The sequence below is a fragment of the Pleurodeles waltl genome, chromosome 12, assembly GCF_031143425.1.
Source record: "Pleurodeles waltl isolate 20211129_DDA chromosome 12, aPleWal1.hap1.20221129, whole genome shotgun sequence".
In the NCBI taxonomy this organism is placed as follows: domain Eukaryota; kingdom Metazoa; phylum Chordata; class Amphibia; order Caudata; family Salamandridae; genus Pleurodeles; species Pleurodeles waltl.
The window spans coordinates 514,091,254-514,115,973 of NC_090451.1; positions in this window are offsets into that span (position 1 = coordinate 514,091,254).

Below are 24,720 nucleotides of genomic sequence, written 5' to 3' on the forward strand. Positions count from 1 at the left end.
TGGGGGAATCCTCCATCTGCAAGATGGAGGATTTCTAAAAGTTAGAGTCACCTCAGCTCAGGACACCTTAGGGGCTGTCCTGACTGGCCAGTGACTCCTCCTTGTTGCTTTCTTTGTTCCCTCCAGCCTTGCCGCCAAAAGTGGGGGCCGTGGCCGGAGGGGGCGGGCAACTCCACTAAGCTGGAGTGCCCTGCTGGGCTGTGACAAAGGGGTGAGCCTTTGAGGCTCACCGCCAGGTGTCACAGCTCCTGCCTGGGGGAGGTGTTAGCATCTCCACCCAGTGCAGGCTTTGTTACTGGCCTCAGAGTGACAAAGGCACTCTCCCCATGGGGCCAACAACATGTCTCTAGTGTGGCAGGCTGCTGGAACTAGTCAGCCTACACAGACAGTCGGTTAAGTTTCAGGGGGCACCTCTAAGGTGCCCTCTGGGGTGTATTTTACAATAAAATGTACACTGGCATCAGTGTGCATTTATTGTGCTGAGAAGTTTGATACCAAACTTCCCAGTTTTCAGTGTAGCCATTATGGTGCTGTGGAGTTCGTGTTTGACAGACTCCCAGACCATATACTCTTATGGCTACCCTGCACTTACAATGTCTAAGGTTTTGTTTAGACACTGTAGGGGTACCATGCTCATGCATTGGTACCCTCACCTATGGTATAGTGCACCCTGCCTTAGGGCTGTAAGGCCTGCTAGAGGGGTGTCTTACCTATACTGCATAGGCAGTGAGAGGCTGGCATGGCACCCTGAGGGGAGTGCCATGTCGACTTACTCGTTTTGTTCTCACTAGCACACACAAGCTGGCAAGCAGTGTGTCTGTGCTGAGTGAGAGGTCTCCAGGGTGGCATAAGACATGCTGCAGCCCTTAGAGACCTTCCTTGGCATCAGGGCCCTTGGTACTAGAAGTACCAGTTACAAGGGACTTATCTGGATGCCAGGGTCTGCCAATTGTGGACACAAAAGTACAGGTTAGGGAAAGAACACTGGTGCTGGGGCCTGGTTAGCAGGCCTCAGCACACTTTCAATTGTAAACATAGCATCAGCAAAGGCAAAAAGTCAGGGGGCAACCATGCCAAGGAGGCATTTCCTTACACATGTATTAAGTTTGATTAGAACATTGGAATGTTGGCATGTCCATTGAAGACAATGGACTGCTACGGGCTTTTATAGGCCGGTAAAAGCCCGCAGCGCCAACATTCCAATGTTCGCTTTGTTCACAGCAACAGCTGTGAACAAAGCCTCACGGAGCCCGAGGGGATTTTAATCCCCTCGGGCTCCGTGAACATTTTTTTTTTTAATAGAACATTCTGCCCTGTGTGGCAGAATGTTCTAATAGCCTTAGAACCCGCCGTAGCGGGCTCTACCGGCTATTAAAGTCCCTCTCCCTTGTTAAATGCCCTCGCCTTCGGCTCGGGCATTTAACGCGGGGAGCGGGCCTTTAATAGCCGGTAGAGCCCGCTACGGCGGGTTCTAAGGCTATAATAGCTGCAGAATGCATTTTTGTACAGAAGCTGACCTAGGTTAAGAATGTGAATTGTTAATGTTCAGTAAGGCTGACATTAGGGAATATATGACTAAATAACAATTGTTAGAGTATGACTTTCTCATAGTCTTGCCTTTCATAGAATATAATAATGTATTAAAGTGTTTAGTTTAATTTCTGCAGAATATTTCTACATGAACAATAGTTTGGTTAACTGAAATGGATGAGAAACCTATGATCTAATAAAGTGATGTAAAGGCTAACCATGAACTGTAGTTTCCTTATAGTAGACAAATGGTGAGACCTCACCCGAGTTTCTACAAAATGTTTCACTTGAATGTGGATATCTATAGTCTATTGTCTTTTGACTGCTTAGACGATGGAAGCTTTCCTGTTCCCATGAAGACCCCACAAGCTGATTGGATGAGCAGATTGAAGTTGGAACTAAGGGGCATATTTATACTCCGTTTGCGCTGGATTAGCGTCGTTTTTTGAACGCAAATTTGACGCAAAACGAACTCCATATTTATACTTTGGCGTTAGACGCGTCTAGCGCCAAAGTCCATGGAGTTTGCGTAATTTTTTAGCGTGGACACCTACTTTGCGTTAATGATATGCAAGGTAGGCGTTCCCGTCTAAAAAATTGACTCCGAGGCATGTGCGCTGTATTTACACTCCCGGGCAAAAATCACGCCTGGGAGTGGGCGGGTCCAAAAAAATTACGTCCAGCCGCTTTTGCGTTGTTTTTTAGCGCCTGGTCAGGGCAGGCGTTAAGGGACCTGTGGGCTCGGAAGGAGCCCAGAGGTGCCCTCCCATGCCCCCAGGGACCCCCCCTGTCACCCTTGCCCACCCCAGGAGGACGCCTAAGGATGGAGGGACCCATCCCAGGGAACATAAGGTAAGTTCAGGTAAGTATTATTATTATTTTTTTTTTGTGGCATAGGGGGGCCTGATTTGTGCCCCCCTACATGCCACTATGCCCAATGACAATGCCCAGGGGACAGAAGTCCCCAGGGCATGGCCATTGGGCAAGGGGGCATGACTCCTGTCTTTGCTAAGACAGGAGTCATTTCAATGGGGGTTGGGAGTCGAAAAAAATGGCGCAAATCAGGTTGAGGCGATAATTTTGCCTCAGCCTGACTTGCCCCATTTTTTGGCGCCCAAGCTCCATATTCCCCTATGCCGGCGCTGCCTGGTGTACGTCATTTTATTTTACGCACACCAGGCAGCGCTGCCGGCTAACGTCATTGAATAAATACGGCGCCCGCATGGCGCTTCAGAATGGCGTTAGCCGGCGTTAGATTTTTTGACGCACAACTGCGTTGGCGCGGTTGTGCGTCGAAAAGTATAAATATGGCCCCAAATGTTCAAATGTTTGATATGAAACTTTATATAAGTGAGTGTTCCTAGAGTAGGAAGATATTTGCTTAGATACTTTCTTGAGTTCTCTGCAGAGCCCTTTGCTGAGACACTTATCAGGTACATTCTGAGTCCATTTCATTTATCCTGACTGAATCTATACTGCTCTGAGACTCTACTGAGTTTCTTGGTACCTGGTTGCCAGAAGACCTGTGACTGATGTGGGCATTAAGAGAGATGAGTGGCGCTGGCGTACAATCACACTCAGCTAGGGCATTACGCTTAACCAGGTGGGTTTATCAGGCCATGTTTAAAGATAATATGCCACAGAAAGTAGATACAATATATAGCCCTAGGCTGCTCTAGAACAAAACAGCCGCTGGAGGTGGAAGGTATGTGCATGTGCCTTGGAGTAGGAGAGATCTTGCAGCATTTACAATTTCCAAAGGTTGAGAGAAAACCCCATGCAGTGGTACACACAGGTTGAAAGATTTGTTAAGATTTCAAAAGTGTTGTGAATTGATTTGAATACATTCTTTGATATCATTGTTCCAAATGATTTGTGGGTTGAATGTAAAATTGCTGTGCATTGGCCAAATTCAGAGCCACCAAGACATTTGTGCACTAATACGTCATCACCTATTCTGAAGGATACAATGAGGCGAATACTTTCCTGAAAGGCGGAGTTCCTCTGAAAGATTTGGATTATGTGAGGTTGAATAGAATCCAGCGACAAGTGAGAGAGTCAGTGTATGAATACTATGAGAGGTTGTTGAAAGCGTTTCAGCAGCATATTGGTCAAACGCATCTTGAGCTGAATGATATGGGATTATTTATTTTGCAGTTTATTGGACTGAGACCAAAGATTAGTTAGCATGTAAAGCAGAATGTGCTTTGTTGGCAGATAAAGTTGATGGATGAGATTATGAAATATGTGAAGTATTGTAGTGATGAACAGGAGATGAAGCAGAAGAAGCTCAAGGAGAAGTTTATGTTGGCTCAAACAAAAATGGCCCAGAAAGATTTTCAGAATCATTTGGTTGCAAGGAATGTTGGTGCAATGCAAGGTGTCCGTTTTCAGAATGGCATGCAAGGATTTAGGTTCCAAGCAGGACTTGAGGGTGTTCAAGAAGGTATTGGTGCTTCACAGCGAAGAAGGTCGAAGAGTTCCGATTGATCTGAATTGAGATGTAGATAATGCACTGTTAAAGAAAATTATTCCTTGACACTTCTGTAACAAGAACAGGGATTGGAAGACTGAAGATAGAATGAAATGCAAGGAGGTAATCAGATGTAAATTCAAGTGCCAATGCAAAAACAGGTTCCAATGAGTCAGGTCTATAAAGGCCTAATGCTTCCACAGAATATGGGTAATCCTAAAATTGACATGAATCAGATGGCGAGTAAGCAAAAAGTAATTTCATGCCCAGAATCCAAACCCATTTCAACACTTTCCTATGATTGCAAGCAAGAGCTTTGGCTCTGATAATTCCCAATTACGGTGCCTTGGGGGGGGGGGGGGGGGTGTAGATTACGTGCTTGGCATGGTCTTAGATGTAGACCACAGTGGACCATTTGTAGAACAGGAGGTAAATGGCCACCAAGTGTCATTCCTTATTGACACAAGTGCTACCAGTTCCACTGTTAGATTAGAAGATGTCCCAAATCTACCCTTCTTGGTAAAGAAGATCCAAATGTAGGCATTACAAATAAACAAATTATCAATCCAATTTCAGAAGAGGTTCCTGTAAGAATAGGTTCATTTGAAGAGAAGCACAAGTTTGTTGTGTGTGATTCGAGCCCTGTAAGTCTGCTAGGATGCGATTTATTGTGCAAGTTACATTGCACAATCTATTGTACGCCAGATGGAGTAGAATTCCAAACCCATGATGAAGATATGAAATTCAAACTAGCTCAACAAGATAATATAGGGCTTTATCCAATTAAAACAATGGAGGAATTGCTCCCTGATTTGAGAGAGACTGTGAATCCAGAAGTATGGGATCTTACAGGAAAAGAAATCAAACTAATCAAAGGTGTAGAACCAGTCCTTATTATCATGAAGCCAAATGCAATTTGTCAGAGGGCACCACCTTATCATTTGACCCCAGAGACAATAGCAGGAATAACACCAATAATTGAGGCAATGTTAAAGAAAGTGATTTTGAGGGAACAAGTCTGTTATCCCTGTAACTCACCAATTATGGGTTTACAGAAGCCCAACAAGAAGTTCAGAATAGTGCAGGATTTGCAAAAGATAAACAACATTGTTATCCTATGTTGTTCCATGGTACCTAATCCAGCCACCATACTTTATCAGATTCCATACACTGCAGAATGATTCACTCTTGTGGACCTTTGTCAGGCTTTCTTTTTTATTCCATTGCATGAGGACAACCGGTTCCTGTTCTCATTTGTGTTTCAAGAGAGAATTTTGGCATGGTGAAGAGTTCTACAAGGGTATACAGAAGGTGCTTTATTTTTTAATCAAATTCTGAAGAAAAATCTTGAAACTCTGAAAATGCCTTGTAATTCAGTCCTTGTGCAATACATCGGTGACTTGCTTATGGCATCGAGCACAAGAGAAGCTTGTAAACAGGACACTATTGTGGTCCTAAATCATCCACCTGAAATGGTCATAAAGTGCTCCCTGAGTAAACTTCAATACTGTCAAAAATAAGTACAATATTTGGGACATATAATTGAAAAGGGAACAAGAAAAGCGTCTCTAGAAAGAGTGGAGACCATTCTGAGGCAGGGTTCTCTGAAAACACAAAGAGAAGTCAGAATGTTTCTGGGAATGGTTGGCTGCTGTAGACCGTGGATAGCAATGTTTTCCCTACTGGTTAAGCCTTTACTGAGGCTGACACAGAACAAAGTGCCTGATCTTCTTCCATGGGACAAAGAATGCCTGAAAGCTTTCCTAGAGCTTGGGAAAAGTCTCTGTCTTGCCTTGACACTAGGAATGCCAGATTACAGTGAATCGTTCACATTGTTTTGCAGTGAGAGGGAGGACTGACCTCTCTCTGTGCTTACCCAAATGCATGGTAAAGCCAGTGGCACACTTTTCCATTAATCATAAAATAAAGGGATTCTACTCCTAACTGAGAAGATCCTAGAAGGCTACATACTCACTTAGGGCAAACAGTAGGGTAATTGCTCCCTTAATTTTTGATGACCCCACATCCCAAAAGAGATATCATGCTTCATCATCAGGCTGCTCCTCGTAGTACCGGCGCTGCAATGTCCTACAGGCCCCACGAAGGGTCACTTTACCAGAGATCCTTTTATCAGAAGCCGTATTGTGAAGCCTATAAGTGTGAGGGTGTCTTAAAATATGAGGTCAAATATGCAGAGCTAAATGTAAGTGAAGGGAGAAGTGAATAACTAAAACCATCTAGTGGTTGCGAAAAAGTTATTTAATTACACAGTACTCCTGGCAGGATTTTAAAAAAAAGCCACCAAGGAAAGGCATTGAGGGCTACTTTGGGAAGGTAATGAACCCACGTAGCTATATAAATCAAACGTGAGTAAAGGTCGACATGTTTCACGCCTGGCGGCCCAGGAGAATCATATCCACTGCGCATCACAGGACCACAAGTAAATAAAAGTTCCCTGATTGTGAACTACAAATGTAATGCTGGGTGGTACGCTAATGGTTACCACTACAAGTGTAACAAGTGAACTCTATTAACCCCTTGGGTGCCAAGGACGTAACAGTTACGTCCTCGTTTAGACCGCTCGGGTGCTGAGGACGTGACCGTTACGTCCTGCAGTGGGCCCTCAGAGGAGGCAGTAGCTTCCCCGATGGCCTGGCAACCCCTCCCATTGGCAAGGGCTGCTCCCCAGGGGAGGAATTTTTAATTAGGCCTTTTCTGCCCCCCCTTCGGGGAAGATCGGCCTACTTTAATTAGGCAGATCTGCCCCCCCAGACACCCAGAATCATTTTTGTTATTTGCTTCTTTATTGTTTACACATGGGGATCGACCCCTTAGGCAAGGGCCGCTCCTCTGGGAGTGAAAATGTATTTAAGACCATTTCTGCCCCCCCCCCTTTGGAGGCAGTTCGGCCTATTTTAATTAGGCCGATCTGCCCGTGGGGGGGGCAGAAACCACTAGGCACCAGGGATTATTTTTTTTGCACCAAGTTCACGCAAGGGGAGAGACCACTTAGGCAAGGGTCGATCCCCTGGGGGGCAAAGTTATTCTAGGCCATTACTGCACCCACAGGGGGCAGAAACCACTTAAGCACCAGGGATTGGTGTGTGTGTGTTTTGTTTGGGGGGGGGGGGGCAGCCCCTTGGGCAAGGGTCTTTCCCCATGAGGGCACATTACTGTTGGCCATTTCTGCCCCCGTTGGGTTGCAGATCGGCCTATTTCTGTAAGGCCCTTCTGCCCACAAAGGGGGCAGAAAGCCCACCAGAGACCAGGGAAGATTTTTTTTTCTTCAAAAAGAGATGGTGGGGGTATGGCCATACTCCACCCCTAATAAATAGGAACAAAGTTGTTCTGCCCATTGGTGGGCAGATGGGGCAATTACCCCCGATCCACTCCATGGGGAGGCAGAAAGCCTACTAGATGCCAGGGAATAAAAAAAAAAAATAGTGGGCTGATGGCTACCACCAGTATGGGCATGGTTATGCCCCCACCCCAATTGAAAGGGGTAACAGTCTTTCAGCTTCCCCCCTCAGACTGAAACATCTTATCCCATGGCAAGCAAGAGGACATTTGATTATTTTGGGTTTTGGTTTTACATTTGGGCCATGAGAGATTGTCTAACTCTCAAAATTGTAACACTTAGAATGGGGAGGGCTGCACTTTATGGGGACGCTGCCATGTAGAAAAATCTACGAGACCTAGACACATCTGAAAACTAAACAACTGGGTGAGTCCAGGGTGGTGTGATTCACCTGCACCTGCACCATTTTCTTACCCACAATGCCCTGCAAACCTCAAACTATGCTGGAAATAACATTTTTCCCACATTTTTGTGATGGAACCTTCCGGAATCTGCAGGAATCCACAAAATTTCTACCACCCAGCATTTTTGCATCTACACCGATAGAATTTCTGCTCCACTTGTCAGCCTAAAAATGTTTTTTTTACCAAGCTGCCCTTTTGGACCTGCTCTGGTTCACCCTAATTTTCGATTTTTTTTTTGGCTCTTTCCTTTCACAGGCACTTGGCCCACCTACACAAGTGAGGTATAATTTTTACCGGGAGACTGAGGGGAACGTTGGGTAGTAGGAAATGTGTGCTGGTGCGTTGATCCCACAGAGAAATGTGGGCAAAATCTGTTTTTTTTAGCTAAATTTGATGTTTGCTGAGGATTCTGGGTAAGAAAACACTGGGGGATCCACACAACTCACACCTCCCTGGTCTCCCTCTGGTGTCTAGACTTCAGAAGTGTTTGAGTTTGGTAGGTTTCCATAGATGGCTGTTGAGCCCAGGACCAAAAACGCAGCCCCCCCCACAGAAAGTTAGTCTTGTATTTGATCATTTTGATGTGTCCACATAGTGTTTTGAGGCATTTCCTGTCGAGCCACTAGGCCTACCCACACAAGTGAGGTACCATTTTGTTCAGGAGATCTGGAGAACCACTGCGTACATGGAAGTTTGTGGCTCTCCTCAGATTCCAGAATTTTGTGTCACCAAAATGTGAGGAACTAGTGTTTTTTTATTTTGCCAAATTGTGAAGTTTGCAAAGGATCCTGGGTAACAAAACCTGGTAAGAGCACCACAAGTTACCCATCCTGGGTTCCCCTAGGTGTCTAGTTTTCAGAAATGTCCAGGTTTGCACGGTTTCCCTAGGTGCCGGCTGAGCTAGATGCCAAAATCCACAGCTGGGCACTTTGCAAAAAACAGATCAATTTTCTTTGGGAAAATGTGATGTGTCCACGTTGTGTTTTGGGGCATTTCCTGTCACGGGCACTAGGCCAACCCACACAAGTGAGGTACCATTTTTATTGGAAGGCTTGGAGGATTGCTAGGTGGAAGAAAATGTGTGGCTCCTCTAAGATTCCAGAACTTTCTGCCACCGAAATGTGGGGAACAAGTGTTTTTTTTTGTTGCCAAATATTGAGGTTTGCAAAGGATTCTGGGTAACAGAACCTGGTGAGAGCCCCACAAGTCACCCCATCCGGAATTCCCCTAAGTGTCTAGGTTTCAAAAATGAACATGTTTGTTAGGTTTCCGTAGGTGCCGGCTGAGCTAGAGGCCAAAAACCAGTCTCTTTTCTTTGGGAAAATGTGATGTATTCAAGTCGTGTTTTGGGGCATTTCTTGTCCCGGGCACTAGGTCTACTTACACAAGTGAGGTACCATTTTTATTGGGAGACTTGGGGAAACACAGAGTAGCAGAACAAGTGTTATTGCCCTGTGTCTTTCTCTACAGTGTGTAAAAAAAAAAAAGACGTCGATTTGAATAATGCCCTGTAATTCACATGCTAGTATGGGACCCTGGAATTCAACCACTGCTTCTCAACAGCTAATCGAGTGCCCATTTTGAAAGTACAAAGGTTTCCTTGATACCTGTTTTTCACACCTTATATTTCATCAAATGAATTGCTGTATACTCGGTATACAATGAAAACCCATTGCAAGGTGCAACTTCTTTATTGGCTCTAGGTACCTAGGGTTCTTGATCAACCTACAAGCCCTATATATCTCCACAACCAGAAGAGTCCAGCAGACGTAACAGTATATTGCTTTTGAAAATCTGACATTGCAGGAAAAAGTTACAGAGTAAAACGTGGAGAAAAATGGCTGTTTTTTTTTACCTGAATTTCATTTTTTTTTTATTTCAGCTGTTATTTTCTGTAGGAAAACCTTGTAGGATCTACATAAATCACCCCTTGCTGAATTCAGAATTTGGTCTACTTTTTAGAAATGTTTAGCTGTCTGGAATTGGTTTCACACCCATTTGTCACTAACTGGAAGGAGGCTAAAACCACAAAAAAATAGTAAAAAAGAGGTATTTCCCAGTAAAATGCCAACATTGTGTTGAAAAATGTGGTTTTGTGATTCAAGGCTGCCTGTCCCTGAAAGCTGTGAAAATGGTGATTTTAGCACTGCAAACTCTTTGTTGATGCCGCTTTCAGGAGAAAAAAAAAACCACAAGCCGCATTCTGCAGCCCTTTCTTCCCATTTAAAAAAAAAATGAAATTTTCGCTGTATTTTGGCTAATTTCTTGATCTCCTCGAGGGGAACCCACAAACTCTGGGTACCTCTAGAATCCCTAGGATGTTGGGGTGGGTAGCTTATGTCAACAAAAATTTATGAGGGCCTAAGCGCAAACCTCCCCAAATTGTCAAAAAAAGGCCTGGCTCCTGATCGGGAAAAGGCCTGGCAGCAAAGGGGTTAATGTTCAGTCTTAAAAAATATAAACAAATATGATAGTACCATTTAGAAACTTCTGATGAGTGTGAATGTCCAGCCTGAAAAAGAGGAAGGAAAAAAGTAAATAAAAAAGTAAATGAGATTACAAGATAATCCACACAGTGCATGTCAAGTTATGTTAACATGGTGGTACTGAACCAATATCTAATTAGTAACCCCTGGATGGGATTAATATTTATAGCCAGGAATGTCCAGAGTCTCTGAATGAGTAGTGTCCCAAGAGGTCCGTGGCTTATGCAAAAAGCACACTCATCACACATACCACAATAGCACATAGGTCTAAATACAAAGAGTAGACAAACACTGCCAAGGGTGCGTATTAGCTTATCTGACCTATTGGTCGATCACACACGCCGTTGACTTTACCACAGTGTATCAAGGGCCCGTCGTACCCTCAATTTGAAAAGTAGGTCGTGTGTACCACAGTAACATCTATAACTAAAGATCACCACCAACAAAATGTTTGAACGTGTCCACTAGCACGCTGGGATCAACAATACATCACATGCATTATGATAGTGCCCCTCGCATACGTATAACAGAGCAAAATGGTTCTTATCCCTGCAGAAACTCATGACAGAGCCCCATAGGTCATAAGCAGACGGTGGCGTTCAGCTCATTGCTGTATAAGTAAAGAACTGAACCTGAATTATCAAGTAAGGAAAGGGTGCAGCCTATCTGTAGATTGAAAGTTTTTACTTAAAGAGCAGTCTAATCAGGTAACCATTGCCAGGTGCAATGAATTCAACTAAGTTGCTGTCTCTAACAAAATGAGGTGGAACCAAACTTTCATCGCTCCATTGGCGGCCATCTTAGAGTGGGTGAAATTGTAATACAGGGATATGTACTACCCACAAAAAGAATGTTTATTTGTGTGCATTTCAGAAAGCCATAGCCACATGGTATATATCGCCCATACATGATTCACAAATAAAAGGGGGGTAAGATACATACCTATTATTAGACCAAGATAAAAACAACATTCATATTTCTAATGGTGGCCATCTTTAAATAGGTAACATCATAGTATAGGAATGTGGTCAACCGACAAGAAGAATATTGGTTAGTGTGAGTTGCTAGTGGCCATAGTTACATGCTGTATGTCGTCCTTACATAATTCAAAACTCAAGCTGGGTGGGGTGTACCCCTACTGGCAAACGTCAATCAGGAAGATGTCAGCTGTGACATTGAAGATGAAGAGTACTGTAGTTAATCAAAAAATGGCATCTACAGTGTTGTGCACATTGGCACAACAATAGGGCAACACCTAAAAATATCATGGATGCCAATTGTTCTGGAAGTATAGAACAAAAGTCCTGATGCCCTCCAACAGGGAACATTTTCTGTGGACATGTCACTAAGAGTAACCCAGGTGTGCCATAAATCATAAACAAAGACCCTCTCTACCTCTTGGACAAGTAGTTAAGTCTCTGAGGGGGTGACCCAAAAGTCATTCATACAACACAAATTGTCAATATGTGTGTGGGTCATACTTCACAACTTGGGATATTGTCATTAAGGCCCCGTACATTTGTGGCAAGGCGGAAGATCCATTGTTGTTCTTTACTAAACAAGTTAACACTGTTCCAATTTGGGTTGGCTTCCAAAAGTGTCCCTCTCCGGTCATGTGGTGACTGCTTCAGCTAGAGAAGTGTCTGCTCATTTTAGTTGTATCACATCTGCAGCGGATATTGCTGCGGTGTTCCATCATCTTGATCTTTGCCAGTCTCGTGGCCATCCCTATATAGTGAAGATGACAGGGGCAGGTTATGATGTAAATACAGTTTTTAGTGTTACAGTTTGTGTGTGTCTTTTGTCTCCAGATAACACCGGAATTCAGCGTAATCTCCTTAGTGTGTTGAGTGAGGTGGCAGGCTCCACATAAATCACATAGGTAATGTCCTGTCACCGGCGGAAGGTCCCACAACGTTGTTTGTGGGGAGGGCTGCATATTACGTGGTCTTGTATGTACTAAAATATCTTTTAGATTCTGAGTCCGTCTGAAGGCAAAGCATAGACGTGGCAATGCCAAAGAGCTTGCATCCAGGATTCTCCAATGTGTATTGTTAATGCATTTAATTTGATTGGACATTAGTGTAAATGTAGTCACACGGGTAGTGATGTCACTGATTGGTTTATCAACAGTTTCTAGTAGGGCATCCCTGTGGTTGTTATGTGCCCTTTTCTCAGCTCTCTTAACAATAGCAACTGGATAATTCTGATCAGTCAGATTCTGACTCAGTGTTCTGGCTTGCTCATCATAATCATTGATGGAACTGCATTTCTTCTCAGTCTGAGAAATTGGACATAAAGTAGATTCTCTTACAAAGCACTTGGATGATGACTCTCAAATAACAGTAAGCTATTGAAATGTTTCTTCGTCCTTTATGCCTTAATGCTGATCTCTCCATCCTCAAACAAAATCAGAAGGTCCAGGAAGGGAAGCTCCCTTCTCGAGGATGACAGAGTAAACCTCAAATAAGGATTTTGTTTGTTGATCCACCCTTTAAATATCTGCACGTCCCATCGGTCCCTGTCCAAAACACCAAGATGTCATCAATGTATCTCCGCTACAAGGTAATATTGTCTTTGTAGGGGTTATCCTCAGTGAAAATACATTGATCTTCAAAGTGGGCCATGTAGAGACAAGCCAGGCTCAGACCAAAGGTGCTGCCCATTGATGTACCCTGAATCTGATGGCATAACTGACTTTTATTGGAAATAGTTAGTTTTCAGCTCCAAACTGGCACACTAGATGATGAATGCCAAAAGAATAGATGATGGAAGGAATGCAGAACAAATTAAACATTCACCCCTAGTCACAGGTCTGCGTTTAATCCATCAGCTTTTTCGCTTGCCTTGCCATTTGAATTTGGACCAAACCATATGCAAATCAGTTTTGACCCTATTCCCCATGGAACAATCCAGCCCGAACAGCCAAGCCAGATGCTCCCTGGACCGGAAACAAGCATGCTGGGACCGGTTTCAGGGTATCACCCTACATCAGCCAGGTTAGCTTGAATCCAGTGGCATAGTGAGCCTGGGACCCACATCTGGGCATACCAGGTGCAAATATGGCGACAAAAGCAAAACAAAGCTTTGATGCTTAGGGGAGTTGGACTGAAAAGATCTATGCCCCTGGTGATCTGCACAAGCCTATTTGAACACTTTCCCTGGCAACAAAGGAATTGGGGTGACTGTGGTAGGGGTGGGTTTGCACTGGCACTGCCTGTACATGAGGCCTCTTGAATAGCCTCAAAAAGGCTGAAACCAATGGAGAGAACTGCTTGGCAGGCCTCAAGAGGCCTAAAGAATGTGCTGTGGTCCAACTTTATATATAGCATTCTAAGGTAGAGTCAGCTTTTTTGCTAAATAGCTGTGATCCATTGAAAGGCATAGCCATAAGGGATGCCAGCATTTCACCTTAAAAATCTGTGGATCACATTCATCCATGGCGAAGGTGCCCCCACACTACTGCTGGCCACTCATCTCAAGCAATCAATTGTACCTAGGGCAGCACAAATATATTTTGCTGCATCATGACCATCTTGAATGGTTTGAGCCAAGGAGGCCCTAAACTCTTCTGAGAACACCAGAAAGATCTCACAAGCTATTACCCTTAGAGGTAATGTGTATAGCAGCCTAGTAGGCAACTTGCATTGACTTATCTGAAGGCCAAGCTGACCAATGGGGAACATGTTTCCCGAATGCTTCAAGCTTTTTTGACTACCTGTCCTCGGGGTTCGTGGAGAATGAATTAAGAAGCCTGTATCATCAACCTCTTAGGAGTAGGATGCTGCATAATTAAGTCATAGTGGCCAGGTGCCAATTTGTGGCATCTGGCTGCTTCCTTATTCAGCGGCAGCCACGAATGCGGCTTAGAGCAAGTGCCCATCAGAGTGTCAATTAGGCCTTTATTGAATGTGAGGAAGGACTGAAAGAAAGTAGGACCAGGTTGCAGGGATTATGTAAGGATATTTGTCTAAACTTCAATGGAGGTCAGTTACAGGCGCAGGACCTCAGCAGCACATCTAATAGTCACAGCAAAGGAAGAACTCTCCTGCATTACCAGCTCTAAGGGGTAGAGCAAACCCAAGTCAGATGTATCAGGCCCACTGGCCTCCTGTAAATGAATTTATAAACTCATCATCATACTGTCAGAGTAAATCATCCCTATCATGAAGTTTGTCATCTCCGTTTGATTGCAAACTCTGGTGAGAATCAGAATCAAAAACTTGGCGGCACATCTGAGGACAGCTCTGCTTAGGGGAAGTGGATTGTCTGAATCAGGCTGTATGGGATGGAGTTGGAGCACCACCTCAGTTGGGGTGAAGCCAGATTCATTTCAGGATCGGACCTCGGAGTCAGCAACATTTCCTCCTACGTGCCGATGACATCAGGACTAGTGTTGAAGAAGGAGTAACTGATGTGGTCCTTGGGGCCAGACTGGAATTTGCCACCATAGTCTATGTGGGACCCAAGATCGGTTTTAGGGGCTTGGACAGCGGTGAGGACAGATCCACCATGCCATAGGGAGCAAGGAGTGCCATAAACATGAAATATGGCATCCTTACAGGCAGAGACATACTGCAGCATGGCCCTTGAAACTCGGGGTGTTTTGAAATCAATTGCAGGATTGGCTCCACAACTGGGAATCAGGAGCAAGATCGAGTGGCGTCTTGATACCTGAACAACTTCTCTTTGGATAGAGAGTAGCAGGCTAGGTTTGAACCCTGCTTTGCTTTTATATGTTTCCTCTTCTTATTGGACTTCAATTCACCAAATGATTTCAACTGCGAAGACCTATTATGAGTTTGGCCATGGGAGTAGGAGTGATACTTAAGCAAAGTCTGTGACTTCCTTCAATTTCTGGCACCGTACAGCTTTGCTTCCCAGTCAAGGTTTGCATTTGAGTGCATGAGGTTGCATTCATCACCTAGAGTAGAGGCACACCTTCTGTGTGTCTGCTACCGACTTGTGTTCATGACAGTCATGGTATGGTTCAAATCCTGTGGTTTTAGGTGGGCACACTGTTCTCTTGCACGCTAGATTTCAATTTGAAAAAATGTTAATAACAAAGAAAGGGAGGGAAAAACATCCAGATCCAGGTTTGAAAGGGGCAGAAAGAAAGAATCAGAAGCTGGTATGCAGGGGGTGTCATGCATATGCAGCTCCGCTTCATCACTTCTGGAGCAGGATGAAGCCAACCCCACCACCTAGCGGATTGTGGGAGCACTGCCAAGAAAACTTCTAGATCCAGTCTGGTGCTTTGGGACTATTCTAAAAGTGAGGAATCTGCTTTTAGAAATATCTGAGTGATGTGGTACTGGTAATAGTAATGATGGTAGGGTGATAAGGGCTTATTTGGATATGAAGTGGTGGAATTGGTATTGGTATTGGTATTAGTTTTTGTGGTGGTTGTAATATTGGTGGTGCTCTGGTATGTGGTGATGATATTGTTGGCCGTATTGGGGGGGATGGTGATCATAGTCGTTATACCACCACCAATACTGTGCTACAAATTGTTCTGGTAGTATGGGGTCTTAGAACTGTGATAGTGTTATTGGTAGTGCTCTGGTATGTGGCAGAGATAGGAGTATTAATAGTTGAAATGTGGAGTTTGTATTTGTAGTGTGGGGTTGGTATTTTTTCTGTGATGTTGGCACTGAGAAATTAGCAATACTGATGGTGGTAGTGGTATTGGTAGTGTCTGTGTTGGTGGTTAGTAATATGTGGTATTTATGTTGATGATAGACGTATTATTAGCAGTAGCTCTGGTATCAGTGGTGGTGTTGGTATTATGCTGCATTGTTAGTGTGGTATTCGTATTAATGGCAAGTAGGCTGTTGGTATTTGGTGCTGGAAGTAGTATTACGATGGTGAGATTTGTGGTGATAAAACTGATATTATGGCTGCCTATAGTGGTGACAAGATAGTGGTATTGGAAATGTCTACATGGTGAGAGACATGTGCCCCTGCCAGGAGTGCCCAACTCGATTGTTTTCTGGATCCCTAATGCTGATTTATTTTGTCATTGGTGAACACGGATCATGTATGTACACCATGACATAGGACTGTCTCATAGAGTGTGGTCTAGTTGGACCTAGAGGGGTGCTCAGAGAACTATCCTTGTAGTGCTGCAAGGCTACTGCCATCACCAGGAATTAAACAGCACAAGTGCAGTGGTGGCAGCATACTGAATTGTGATCAGTAGTAGTGAACATGTCCTTTTTATCCTGTGTCACTGGAATGAGGCCTACAGGCTCCCTCGCCTTTTTAAATGTTCCGCTGCTGTGTATTTAACTCACTATTGGCCTACATCAGGTTGATGTGGAAGTGCATGTGTGAGGAAAAAGTGCTAAATGCATGAGTGCACAAGACACACTACATAGAGGGTGCAGTGTGCACATGGCAAATGTGTGTGCACTGGAGATGTGTGTGACACTCTAGTGTAGTACAGAGAGATTCCAGTACTGAACAGTGTGTGCAGAATGACTGTGTGTGCAGCATGTGGAAGTGCCACTGGTAGTATGGTACACGGGCACAAAAATACTAGACACTGGAGTGTTCTGTGAATGTACATTGAGTGCAGAAGTGCCTGCATTAGTACATTACATGGATGATCTTGGGATCTATTTTGGGAAGCCCAGGCCTGCCTGGTGACAACATGAAGAGTAGAGGGATCTCCCCCAGACAGAACAGTATATTGCTGCATTCTGGTAAGCTGGGTAGGACAAGTCCTGGATGAGGGAGAACCAGGCTCTCTCTGTGTATTTCAAAGGGTTCTTTGATTCAGTGACAGATCACACGGAAGGGGCCTGGACACATCTCAGGGAGAGGGGAATGGGGATGCTGAGAAAATCATATAGGTTAAGGCTGAGGGCCCAGGATTAACCTTTGATGCACGTATCACTATGGCTGACATTGAGGTAAGAACTCTGGTCACTCTCATGAATCTTGTTGTGGGTTAAGAAGCTTCCTCTCTGCTGTGACAGACATATTTCAGGAGAGAGGATGAAGGAGATAGATGTCCATTTCAAAGAAGCAGAACCTCAACATACAACTTAAAAGCTTAAAATTCCAGACCCTAAATCACGTTTTATGTCTGGAAAAGAACTATAGGTAGGGGAGTCTGAGACCCCATATTTTGTCATCTGCTGAACAGCCAGCTGGGTTGTATGAGGGGAGGGAAGCTCTGCAAGACATCTGCCTATGACCAGGACTAGGGACACAGCCTGTTAGTTTCCCTGCTAGGTGAGATGACATCACCCAGGGAAACCAAGACCACTTGCCCTGGAGTCTGGAGGACCAGTACCTGCCTGTTCATCAGGACTGGTGTGCTCATGAGGGAGAGGAATGTTTTGGAAGGAGCGATCTAGAGGGGAGCCCAAACATGTGGGGTTCCTGAGTGAGGTGTGAGGAACAGTGCTGCATTGATCGGTCATCGCACAGGTGCAGGGTTGTGAGTTTGATGACCCTGAATGCCAGGAGGAGCAGCGGAAGAGGCAACCTGAGGTCACAGTGACCTGACAGTTAGGTTCATCAGAGTGACCCTGTATGCCGGGGGGGGGGTGGTGGGCGCACTGAGCGGTGATGCTGTAGGTCTGAGCTGCTGCTACAACCAAGACAAGGGAGACTTTGTAGCAGAGGAACCCCAAGGACAGAGAGACGCTGTCAGAGCCCCACTGATTCACAGACTGCCCCCAACCCCAAGCAAGGAAGAAAAAGGACTTATCACATATGGCTGGATCAACTATGATCACTAGAACGTTGGTGATCGAGCCCAGGAAGGTGAGCCAGCACTTGCTAGGAGTGGTGTGTATGAACACATGCAGCCCGACTTTGCTGATCGGGGCCAGGACCACACTGCACCATTGCCAGGTTTCGTACTGCTGGAGCGGATAGGCTGAGAACTAGGCCTACTGGGCCCTGGAGAACATACCACCTTTGGCAACCCTACTTGACTCTAAGGGCCGTATTTATACTTTTTTTGCGCCACATTTGCGTCATTTTTTGACACAAAAGCGGCGCAAACGTGCAAAATATAATTGTATTATCTAAGTTTGTGCCGCTTTTGCGTCAAGAAAATGACGCCAATGCAGTGCAAAAAAGTATAAATATGAGCCTAAGTTACTCCACCTTACCTACTGGGTCCAAGAGGGGGATACCCTGTGACCTGGGCCTAATAGTTTACATTCCCTGGATGTTGCCGTATGTGAATAACAGAACACCTGTTACATAGGAACAAGGGAGTCTGGGAGCGGCTTGACAACTACAAGTATGCCTACCTCAAGGGGGGGCTGTTATTGATTTTTTTAATGCTGTTTACCGTTTCATGTGTAGAATTAGAATTAAAATACTTTTATACAAAATAAGTATTTGACTGCACTTTAATTTGTGTGTGCTGCCTGCACGTTGGGTTATGAGTCGTGTTCACTAATCTCTGTCTACACTTCCCTCTGAGGGAGCTTTGACTGCTCGTGCTATGCTACTACCAGACCAATTTGAATAATGCAAACAGGTGCTCCTATAAGGTGACCGCACATTGCAAAGTGACATGGTGAGTATGGTGCCGTGGTACTATATAAACATTTATAAATACATGTGACTATAAGGAATAGCATGATGTTTACAGAGATACTCGCTCCTCGAATATCACAATCCACAGTCAAATTATTTAAAAAACAGTCCACATTCAAGATTTCCTGTCAACGTTTTGACCCCCAACTGTCAAATTAATCAGAACAGGGTCATCATCAGGACAGCAAATTTAAGGAGACACCAAACAACCTCCAAAAAGTCTTCTCATCCTCCTCATGAATATTATCTGATCGAGACTTCTAGTTGCAGATTCCTTACCTTAGAATTTTCCCCCAGGTGTTGAGATGTCCCCAAAGACCGGTTTCAAGCCGTGAGAGGACTGTCACCACATGATATCGGCGATGGATCCGCATCCGGTCTGTTTATGGTGCTTGGAGCGCACCACGACCCAAAGTTGTGCTCTGAGTGCTGGGCCATGCACTTGAATGCATTCAGGGAGTGGTCCCTCAAGCTCATGGCGGCCCGGCGCTCAACTCCACGTAGGTCCCGGTCTCGCTCGAGGATAAGGTCTTGAGACCCCTTCCGGAGCCACCACCATTCTTCTTCCTCCAAGTCTTCGGGCCCAGGTAAGAAGAAGAAAAAGAAGAAGTCGAAGCGGTTCGGTCATCCTTCGACTTCACCCCGTCGCTCGGCTGATGCAACGCAGGACGACGGTCGATGCTCGAGGCCTCTGTCTTTGGAGCCTGCTTCTGGATCCGCTCCACCCTTCCCCGAATTTCTGGGAGCCCTGACTGACCCCGATACGGCACCTTTGGGCCCAAGGTTTTTGATCAGGGGGCCTCTGGGTTCTGCACTGGAGGCTCTGGCTCAGGCCACCAGGGTCCCCTCTGGATCTGCTCTCAGATCCGCACCGACGCCGGTCGAACTACTGAGACCTTCCCCGGTGCCGGTTCGATTGTAGACGGGGAAAGATTGGAGAGGTCCCTGCACCCTTTTGAATACCAAGATGACCATAATTTCGACTGGGCACAGGAGTTGGGCGAGGCCAGTGGCCTGGAAACTTCTCCAGACATTGGCATGCTGTCTCCTCTTACCATGGCTACGGCGGAGGAAGCGTCTTATTCTATGGTGGTCAGTAGGGCGGCTGAGGTCCTTGGCCTTGAGCTGCCTACTGTACAGGTCAGGTCAAATCTCCTGATGGAGGTGCTTCAGCCAGGGGCTTCCACATCTGAGCCCCTTCTGCTATTCAATGAAGCCCTCATTGATGTCTTCTTGGGTACTTGGTCAAAACCCAACACGGGCTCCTGTGAACAGGATTATCGCATGCTGCCATCCCCCGCCTTGCATGACCCTAAAATCCTGTCCCAACACTCCACGCCTGAGAGTCTTGTTATCCAGGCTTCTTCTTCCTAGGGTGCATTTCCTTCCGCACCCCCGGATACGGAATCAAAAAGGCTGGAACAATTTGGGAAGATGTTTTCTTCCTCCAATCTCGCGCTGTGGTCCGTGAACACTGCATGCCTTTTGGGTGCTATACCCACTCTCTGTGGGATACTGTTGGGCAAGTTCTGCCGCAGGTACCAGAGGAGGCCCGTGCTATCATCTCTCAAGCTGTCACCGTTGGTAGAGATGCGGCGGAGTTCACGATCGGATGTGGGCTGGACACGACCGACTCTCTAGGCAGATCAGTTGCGACAACAGTGTCCTTGAGGTGCCATGCCTGGTTGCGTACTTCTGGTTTTTCAGGGGGGATGTCCAACAGTCTCTTATGGACATGCCCTTTGATGGCTCCCGTCTCTTTGGAGAGAAGGCGGATTTGGCCTTGGAGAGGTTCAAGGACTCCTCGGCTACGGCTCAGTCCCTTGGACTTTCCACTCTCCCTCGCCCCCAACAGTCTACCTTTTGCCCCTTTCATGGCCATGGAAGGGGCTCCCTTTCACGTCCTCGACCCAGGCAACGTGCTACCTATTGCTGTTCAGCCCCTGCGTGGCCAGGGATGCAGACTCCTGTGTTGGTCATAGAACCAGAGGTCTGCCCACTCCACCCCTGCTCCCGCTACAGCCTCCAAACCCTCCTAGTCCATCCCCTCACTCCGATCCAGTCGGTGGCAGGATTCACCATCACCTGCCCCACTGGGAATTCATCACTACAGACAGGTGAATTTTGCAGATTGTTCGAAAGGGCTATTACCTCCCTTTCGAATCTGCCCCACCAGCCATGCATCCATCAGTCAGCCATCTTCCGTAGGATCAATTGGCACTTCTCTGCCAGGAAGTCGCAGCTCTCTTGGCCAAGGGAGCCATAGAGAAGGTCCCTGTGCCAGAAGTAGGTCATGGTTGTTATTCCTGCTACTTACTGGTGTCGAAAAAGGACAAGGGCTTACGTCCTATTCTAGACCTTCGGGACCTCAATTACTTCCTCAAGAAGGAGAAATTCAAAATGCTCACCCTGTCTCAAGTCCTGTCTGCCTTAGACACAGGAGACTGGATAGTAGCGTTGGACGTGCAGGACACTTATTTCCACATTCCCATCCTGTATGCCCACAGAGGTTACCTGCTATTCGTGATAGTTCATAAGCACTATCAGTTTACTGTGCTCCCCTTCAGCCTTACCAGCACCCCTCAGGTGTTCACAAAAGTGATGGTGTTGGTTTCAGCTCATCTGTACAGGTTAGGGATTTCAGTCTTCCCCTACCTCGACGACTGGCTGTTGAAGGCGGACTTGCCCCAGAAAGTTGTCTCCCACCTTCAGACTAGGACGAGCCTCCTACACATGCTGTGGCTCACTATCAACGTGCCAAGTCACACCTAACTCCCGCTCAGACGCTCCCTTTCATCTGAGCTGTTCTGGACACAGTGCAGTTTCGGGCTTACCCTCCCGAAAAACGAGTCCAAGATATTTGGGCTATGATCCTGATCTTTCAGCCTCTGTCTTGGGTTTCGGTGAGACTGACTCAGGCTGCTGGGCCTCATGGTCTCCTCCATCCTGCTAGTAACACATGCCAATGGCATATGCGGGCTTGGAGTTCCAGTGGGCGCAGCATCAGGGAAAACACTCTGACATGGTCCAGATCTCTGAGGGGGCTGCAAACGACCTGCAGTGGTGGCTTTCGAATCCACATTGGGTCTATGGCAGATCCCTTTCCCTTCCCCAGGCAGATTTATCCATAGTTACAGATGCGTCACTTCTGGGGTGGGGCGGCCACATCGGAGATGCGGAGATCAGAGGCCTCTGGTCTCTGGCGTAGTCTGGGCTCCGTACTCAGACTGCCTCTTCGGGACGATCTTCTGTTGTAGCAGCGGGGACGGATCTCCACCTGAACCTGTTCAATCTCCACCTTCATGCGTGGAGATTGAGCGGCTGCAGTTGACGGCTTTTGACCTTCCACCCAAAGTCTGTGATGTAATCTTGCCAGCCAGGCGTCCCTCCACCAAAACTGTATATGCCTGTTCAAAAGGCCAGGGCACTCGAATGAAATAGGATGAGTCTGTACAGTTAGGTTCTTGGTCTTCGGAGAATCAATATATAATCCAAACAGAGTTAAAGTTCAGTGTCTTTATTCTTGTGCAAAGGTTTTCATACATGTTCATCACATCAGAAAGATTCCATATGTGGTCATCACAACAACATCCAACAGCCAACACGTGTTTCGTCTCCGAGAAATTAATCTCATTGACTTCCTCAGGGTTGTCAGAAACATAATAATGAGCTTGGTCATAATCTGTAGTTATACATGATTATGGAAAATTAATACCTGGCACTAAAAACTTGGCCAAGTCCTTCACCAGTACGGCGCGAGTGTCTAAAATCATCAAGTGACATTACCAAACGGAGCCACAGAGAAAAAACTGTGATTACATTCTACCACAAATGATAAACTTGTTATTATTATAAATATCACCAAAAGTTTGATGTGCACGTCAAACAAAGTAGAAATTGAGAATTAGAAATAGGGATAAAGACTCCCACTAGATATGTGGCGATGAGAAACGGAAACTAAGGTTGAGAAATATACTCTTAATGACAGGGTGTCATTAGGAAAAAAGGAAACAGAAAGGCGTCATAACACCTAGGAAATTGGTGAGTGAGTGAGTGTGCTAAATAAAGCATTCGTAAGTGTGTCTGAATAAAGAAAAAAATACCAAAATATAAGTAAGGTGTTAACATGAATAAATGGCTTATCCTAATCAAGTAAAACTCTTCAAGAAAATGTACAATCTGAAATAAAATGATTGTAAGTCATTAGGAGGAAGATAATGAGTAAGCTGAATTTAAAAGGAACTAACAAAAGGACTATCACGTACCAATAGAGAAAGAGTAGTGGGAATCACGTGACGGGGGCAAAACACTATTATCCCCGAGTCTTTGTGAGGGAGTACTCATAAGTCAGCTCTTATGGTTTCAAAATCTTTTACGGTGCGATCTAGAAGAGAAGATCGCTATACTAAGGAAGTAGAGACAAGCATAAGCAATATGGCATAATTCTTAAAGTAAAAGGTCACGTACCTATAAACAAAACAGTTTTTTTGGGTAAATTCTTGTGTTGGGGGCGCTGTGTCTTGCTCCCCGATAATTAAGCTGGCGTGTATGTAGAGAAAAATGACGTGTAAGCCCTCCGTCTCATCTAAAACCGATGTAACAAAGATTATAATCATATGTTGTTTCTAAGTTGAGCAACCAGACTCGGCCCCCCTCAAAATAAAGTGCAAAATACATAAGTTAACATTAATGTCACCTACCTGGAGGTATAAGGTATAGAAGAGACACAGAGTAAGGTCTCAGGAGTGTGCATGAAACTCCTCAGCATGACGGGCAGTATGTTTGTTTGGCCCTTCTTTTATTCGATGATGAGAATCATTGGCTGGTCTGAAATAGAAAAAGGACAGAGTGTTGAAAGAAAACGTGAGCGCCATCTTGGAGTGTGAAAGACACAACTAAATGACAATGTCCAACTGGGTGGATGAATTTGCTAAGCTTTATCTAATGCGAAAAACACTCTGTCCTTTTTCTGTTTCGGGCCAGCAGATGATTCTCATCATCGATTAAAAGAAGGACCAAACAAACATACTGCCCGTCATGCCGAAGAATTTTATACACTCCTGAGACCTTACTCTGTGTTGTGTAAGACCTTATTCAGTGTCTTTCTATCAATTTGTGTAAGCGCCTAAGATTATTCACATTAGATAAAGCTTAGCAAATTCATCCACCCAGTTGGACACTGTCTTTTAGTTGTGTCTTTCACACTCCAAGATGGCGCCCACTTTTTCTTTCAACACTCTGTCCTTTTTCTATTTCGGACCAGCCGATGATTCTCCTCATCGAATAAAAGAAGGACCAAACAAACATACTGCCCGTCATGCCGAGGAGTTTCACGCACACTCCTGAGACCTTACTCTTTGTCTCTTCTATACCTTATACCTCTAGGTAGGTGACATTAATGTTAACTTTGGGCTGGGCTGTTCCCATGGGGAGCAAGATCAAGGCTGATTTGCATATGGCTGGGTCCAAACTGGAATGGTGTGGGAAGCGAAATAAAATTAATTAAACACAGATCTGTGACTGGGGTGGAATGTCTGACAATGTTCAGCATCCCATCCTATTTTTTTGTGTTGCATCTTCAAATTCTATGTACAGCGTAGCTTAAGTGACAGGTGTTTTATTGTACTGCAACCCTTATCAGCTCTTTCGTTGTACAGTGCTCTGATACCATGATGGCCATGTTCACACTCTATAAAACATAATAAATAAAATAAATATATAAAGGTGAAGTAAAACATTGATAGAAATCTTATCAAAGCATTAATATATTCTAACAGTGCTGAGGACAGGTTCAACATATGCTGTTTGTCGTCCTTTCTTATCTACCTTATCCTTTAGTTCTTGAAAACAAAGGCGACACTAACAAAAATAAACAGTTGATGGAATTTTACCCTCCTCTGC